The sequence below is a fragment of the Acipenser ruthenus genome, chromosome 27, assembly GCF_902713425.1.
Source record: "Acipenser ruthenus chromosome 27, fAciRut3.2 maternal haplotype, whole genome shotgun sequence".
Lineage (NCBI taxonomy): Eukaryota > Metazoa > Chordata > Actinopteri > Acipenseriformes > Acipenseridae > Acipenser > Acipenser ruthenus.
Window position 1 is genome coordinate 19,006,644 of NC_081215.1, and position 6,836 is coordinate 19,013,479.

Here is a 6,836-nt window from a genome sequence, read left to right on the forward strand (position 1 = left end):
TATCACCCTAAAAATAAACAAAACACTGTTTCATACTAAATAAAATTGTGGGCGAATTTTACAGTTGCTTCAGCGAAACAGAACTCCAACAGCGCCCACCGCACCAGTGAAAATCAATTAAATCTTAAATCTACGATACCAGCTCTATCCCCTGCAGATTTATGTTCATTTTAACGTATTTCGTCAAAATGCTGATACTGCTACCAGTGTGTGTGTGTGTGTGTGTTTTTAGTAGTATGTAGAATGTAAATAAATACATACAATAATAATTTCTAAATGATATGAACACGCCTTCTATCCTCGTTTCGTGTTGCCGTAAACGTCATCAGAACTTTTGTTCAAACTGATGCCAACTGTCACCTCACGCACCTGCTCTTCATCAGAAATGGAGCGGAAGCGAGTCGATCCACGAACAAAAGTAAATTGACATTCTGTAAAATGTATATTTATTTTATAATTTTTGAAAAAAATCATACGCCGGGCGGTTTTCTGTGGTAGGTTATATGCCACTTTAAAAACCTTGTTCTTGTTTCTTAATTGTTTATTTTTTTATATTGTTTAAGTGTATTTTTTAGTTATATTAACTTCAAACAAAGCACACAGGTATTTCAACGTCATTGTGTTTATGCTTCAAGACCCTACAACCAAGCAAATTATTATTTTTTTTTTCTTCTTCTTTCTACGTTTTTGACATCACTGGTCACACAAACGCAACTGCATGCAGCTGACACGGGTCTCCCAGATGAACACTGCATTTACGTCTCAGTCTGATTTAAATATATATTATTGCATATGCAAGGCTACGTTACCACCAGTTTTTTATAGCACTTGCAGCAACAACAACAAAAAACCCTTCATTTTAAAATAAACCTTTTTAACTCACTGCTGTTTACAAAAGTAACTTGCCATGAATTAAGTTTATGGGCATAGACGTTTGGAATGGAGTTGGCCCAAGAGGCAGTCGATGGGGCTGGGACGGGTTCTGAAATGCAGATTCTTGCTAGTAGAATCAAGGGACATGTTTACAGCCCTGTTGAGCATGGCCGGTATGGGAGAGTTCATATGAAACTGAGGGTAAGAAACACGCATTCGAATGCATTTGAAGGGATTTTCAATGTTGGGTATATTCAACACCCACAGACACATCTGAAACAGCAGATTCGTTTTGGCCGTATATGGAGATGGTCATAAATAGTATGTTCCTAATAAAAATAGAGAACCAACTTGTGATTTTAACGTGCAGTGTTATATTTTATGCTTAGGAGCTGGGCAAAGTGCTGTCGAGTATTGATGGAGAGATTGAAAGAACCGCGGGCATGCTCGACGACGGCGTTGGCCACTTATCTGAACACCTGGCACTTTGTGCAGATCGGAGGTTCAGGCAGAAAGGGAGACACTTCTGCCAGAAAGCCAAACCAGAAGCGTCACGTGTGTGCCGATGTGAAAGCGAACCGTTGGGAGAGCACGATTCCTGTCATGACAGTGAAATGCACGAGGGAGTGCTGTGGATTGCACCTGCTTGTAAAGACTCGGAAGTTACCCTTTTCCTTCTAAAAGACAGAATATCTGAGACCGATAAAATCAAAGCTGGCAAGCTTATATCTAATAACTATGTACCTAACACATCGCATACAAAGGGACCATATAGGTAAATATGTTTTAGCTAAGATTTTATACATATTGCGATATTATTTTTATTCATATATAATGTAAAGAAATATTTAAAAGGTATTGGAAAAAAAGGCAGCGCAACAGGGGTGCAACAATTTTTGGCCCTTTTTCCAGCCACTCACACTCCTTGCTTACTAAATATATTGGCATGAATGAATAGATATTCCTATACTTGTCATACACAGGCAGCATATTCTAAATTGGGGAAAATAGGCCACAAATTACCCACCCCTAGTTGTTCAAATCATGTGTCCCAATATTGAGAACTACTGTATACGTGCTGTATATCTTATCAAGTCAAAAACTTAAAGGAATGTATCTGATATTGTATCTGTAGTGGCCATCATTTAGGCTGTAATGACGAACTGTTGTTTTTTAAATAGGTGTACATCAAACAGTCCCGAAAGCATCCAGGTTAATCTGAATATAAGGATAGGGATGGAAGACGATAGCTCCCCCACCAAAAGAACTGGAAAATGCCCTTCTACAGCCTCTGCATTTGTAAGACCAGTAACAGTTGCAAATAATACGGAGGAGAAGATGGCTCATAAAATAACTCAAACTATTGATTTAGGCTTCAAAAGAGAACCCATTCAGCAGACAAAGACCTCATCAGACACAGGAGCACAGCAAGGACAGTATAAATCCCCAACTTATCCTCTCATTCTGTTCTGTGCCTTGCTGCTGGCGCTTCTCTTTTTTGTTTATAGTTCAGTATTCACACAAGCATGGGTTCTACAGAACTGTGGGGCTGTAAAGGGCAATGCCTACTATAAGTCATATCATTTTACTACCAGCAGTGGCAAAAAACCTGTTTAAATATGTGCAAAATAAAATAAACTGACAATCACAGGACCTGTGGTCTAATAGTAATTGATAGCAGTGATACTGAGGTCTTGTTTTAATGGAATTCAATTTAGTTTTAAAGGGCTGTACACTGCATCCCAATACTCTAGAATAAGTACAAGTATCCTTTGAATGAGTTGCATTTTCTTTGTAAAACTGATTAGAATTAATTTCCTTGTGAAAAATTAAGTTGAAGAAGAGTTTCAGTCATTTGAGTTCATCACAATTATCTCAGACATGTATCTAACAAACCCGCAATAAGACACATTCTCAAAAGAATATTGCAAAGGTTGGACTGATTACACCGTGTAACAGATTTTTTATTTTTTTGGATCCTGGGTAGTAAGTGTTATTTCCTAATTGCTTATGCCTCAAAAGTATAGAAAATTGCTATTATTCCCCACAAACTTTGCTTTTGTGACCAGGACAGTGATATTTTGAAATTTACCTATTTCCAATGAGAAAAGGGGTGAATTTGTGTCTTTTCGTTCACATAAAGTCAGAAAAAAACAACATATGAATCCAAATTAACATGTATTTATACTAAAGTAATACAAAAATGACTACAAAAGATTTAGAAGTGAGTAGTTTTTCGAGATTTACGATTATACTGTAAATCACTTTCACGAATCAGCCCCCAAATGTAGTCTCCCATCATGTTCTCGTTATACTGTCCTTGGTAGCGGCGTTCAAAGTCCAGTATATCCTGGTGGAAGCACTCGCCTTGCTCCTCCGAGTACACTCCCATGTTCTCCTTGAATTTATCAAGATGAGCATCAAGGATATGGACTTTGAGGGACATCCTACAGCCCATTGTGCCGTAGTTCTTCAATTAGGAAATAACACTTACTACCCAGGAACAAAAATTGTGTTACATAGTGTTATACAGTGAAAACCAAATTCTACCTCCAGTATTTCTATCAAAAAAGCCTAAACAGTCCCATGTTCTATTACCTTAATGTAATCTGTGGGACAGGTAGAAGACTCTGAATGAAGTATGGTATAAAGAATGTTGAATGTTTATTATGTTTTAAGTGATTAGTATTTTGAGGGTGTCAAAAAGGAATGGAATGCTTACCTGCTTACCTTACCTAACATTTACACCAGTGCTGCTTCAAGAAGTAAACAATCCATGTTTCATTCTTTAAAGTTATTGGTAACGCCTGCTTCTACACTTACAAAAACACAAACAGAATATATTTACTACTTAGGAGGAAAACACCTGTAAGAGAAAATGTTTAAACAGTGGAATAAGTGAATATAATTGAATCAACGCTTAAATGATTTGACTTGGTTGGGCTGAACTGCAGAAAGTCTTTAATAAGTAAGCTTAGTCAACCATGGATTCGATTTCTTAAAGGGTTTAATGGAACATCTGAAAAATTGTATCTGGTTTCATACTGAAAGCTTTCCGTTTGCTTACCTTGCTTTCAGCAAGTCAGTTATTTTTAGGTTCCCTGAGATATTTCACCTAGGTCAAATCACTGGCTGAAAAGAATGTGAAAGAATAACATATGTCTTTAGTTGGAATATGGGCGTCATGATACTCAAACAGCAATATTGGAATTTACAGAGTTTCCAAAAGTAATTATAAAAAAGTCTATAATAAAACATAAAGAAACCAAGTCAAACTAAGTGGAGTTGATAAACGTTTCAGCTAGTGCCTTCATCAGTATAATATTGGAGAAACATAAATGCGACCATATTTCACACTGGCCAAATGTGTTTACTGTTTCCTACAACTCCTATTTGAGTAACAAATAGGTATTCCATATCCCAAGTGATTGCATTAAGGGGCAAAGTTGACAACAACTAACTACTGAACGGATAAAGTGATTAGCTGAAACATTTTTCAGCTTGACTTTCTTTTCGTTTTCTGTGCTTGACCATGTGTCACGATAAGTGAATAATGAAAATATACATCATATAATGCAACAAACAGGCTGGGGATAATACAAACAACATGCCATGTCATTATTATTATTTATTTCTTGGCAGACGCCCTTATCCAGGGTGACTTACAATTGTTACAAGATATCACATTATTTTTACATACAATTACCCATTTATACAGTTGGTTTTTACTGGAGCAATCTAGGTAAAGTACCTTGCTCAAGAGTACAGCAGTAGTGTCTCCCACCTAGGATTGAACCCACAACCCTCCAGTCAAGAGTCCAGAGCCCTAACCACTACTCTACACTGCTGCCCAAACTTTAGAATACCTTTAGAATACCTAATGTGCATGTTAACCGTTGAATGACTCCATAAAAGCTGTCTAATAATATCAATTACCAAAAAAAGGAACAACAGCAAAAAAACTTAACAATTAACAAATAGTAATCTGGGGAAATTAGCATCACAGTGAAAATGCCCAGCATTAGGGTTAATAACAAGGAGTTGGTTTCTGTGAAAGGGTCATATACTTGTAGTCAAAGCATGCTCTATTTAGGTGGTAGCACATGATCAGTGTACCAGAAACAATGCATTGTACAACCAAATTTTTGAGAACATTCATGTTATGGAAAATATTCTAAACACATTTTAGGGTTCATTTTAACCTTACCAAAATATAAAATGTCCCCATTACTTACATAATTCTGCTGTCCCCCCATTTGTTGAGGAAACAGTGTAAATGTGATAGAAGGAGGTTTCCTCTCCTGGTTTACTTCCTGTAGTTACAGGTATTAGTTACCAACCTGACCCTGTTTAATATATGCATCATAGAATGCAAGTTTAATGCCGAGATAAGGTCCTATTGCCTGTTACATAACAAAGCTAGTGTATCATGTTTTTACAGAACAAAATGAGCTACAAAATAACAAAACAAGGAACTTGGTGATTACCCGTTTAATAAGGGAGTCTGAGTACTTCTGTCCATATATTGAAGTAACAGTAATGATTTCCATTACATGAGAGTAGATGTTACATCCTGGTAGAGTTAACAGTGCCGTGGGAGGATGCTGTAGATGAGGCGTATGAGAGGAAGCGGAACAGCAAGGATGGAGAGTCTGGGTTTACCCAGTGGAGGTGGGTTGTTGAGGATTTGTGGCACACTCTACAACCCGGTTTCTCAGAGATGTTGGATTCAGTGGCCAAGAGTTGCGTCGCACAGTGAAGGACTTATCTGAAGCAGCAGAGAGGAGCAGCAACTGGCTGTGGTTGAGACAGAAAGATTCTGGTTGGGGATCTCAAGCACGATAGAAAGAAAGAAACGCTGATGTACGGGTAAGTGAGCTGGGCTGAGTTGAGTGGGGGATGGAGGGGGGTGATGCTGGGATGCCAGAATCACTGTCGAGCCCTCTTGAGGTGTCGTGGGCAAGTCGACGAAACACAGAAGATGGAAGGTGCCTACTTGAAGACCCCAGAGATGTACCCTACTTAGCTCAATCCAGACAGTTGTCATGCTGATGCGCTAGGGAGACCGCACTGTGGTTGATCCCCAGAGCCAGCATCACTGCCGTTGTGTGTGCTGATGTGCCAGTGAGGCAAAATAAGCTGATCCCTGGAGCCAGCATTACACTTCAGCCATTAACACCAGACAGAAGGATATCTACATCATCATATGGAAGGAAACGTAAATGGATGGAGACATATATGGATCACATTAGTCTACTGTAAAGCTACGTCTTAGTTGGTGCTTATCTTGGCGAGAGCCGAGTTCAAATCAGCATGAAGTTTCAACATCTACTGTCATGTAATGGAAATCTTGAAGTAACAGTAAAATAGTAGACCTACTAAAATAGTAATTTCATGTAATACAAGATAAACTTGTAAATGACAGTGATTCCAACAAAGATATTATGATGTGGATAGATGTCAAAGCTTCTGCATTTTCCCAGTGTCCATGTATCCCAGGTTAAAGGGTGTTGACATCTTCATCCAACCTACTAGATGTGATTTAAGGAAAGCTATTAACAATGCACATATCTTGCTTGATATATACAGTATATATATAGCGGCACGTTTTGTTGGATCTGGGAGGGTCTCATGGAAACTGATTATTGTTGTTTAATACGTCATTATTTCAATTATGTATGATCTGGGTATTCCAAAAGAGCATTTAATTAGATCAGGCTATATGTCCTTAATCATGTGATGGTATCTTTAAATTAACAACAGTACTTATTTAATAAATACTGAAATACTGCCATCAGAAATACGCACGATAAAAGCACAGTATTGTGTCTGTCAGATCCACGTTTTACCCGTTTCTTGCGAGGGTTGTTAAATGGGAAGATGATGAGTGACGTCAGATTTTTTTTTTCTTTTTGGGAGATAAATACAGAGAGTGGACACCAGTCCGCACAATTCCAGACACA